Below are 330 nucleotides of genomic sequence, written 5' to 3' on the forward strand. Positions count from 1 at the left end.
TCTTGTGGAAGTCATATTACTGATTTTATGGTGGTTTCATGCATAGCAACTTAGGTTCATTCCATTACTGGCTTTTAGACCCTTATCATGTCCCTAAACACTTACTTTGTTTATATCTCATGAGACTTTTATTCATTGATCCTTTTATTGTTATTTCAAGGGTTATTTGTGTTATTTAGGCTAAGCGCTCTGTAAGGGGCAACTCTTTAAGATAAGCTTTCAGCCAACACTCCCGAACCAGTTGGTTCAAGGTGTTAGGTGTTGAAGCACCCCTAATGACTTACTCCCTCAAGTCTCTCCCCCATACATACACACCACAGGCATATAGTT

This window comes from Arachis ipaensis, chromosome B09 (assembly GCF_000816755.2).
Source record: "Arachis ipaensis cultivar K30076 chromosome B09, Araip1.1, whole genome shotgun sequence".
NCBI lineage: Eukaryota > Viridiplantae > Streptophyta > Magnoliopsida > Fabales > Fabaceae > Arachis > Arachis ipaensis.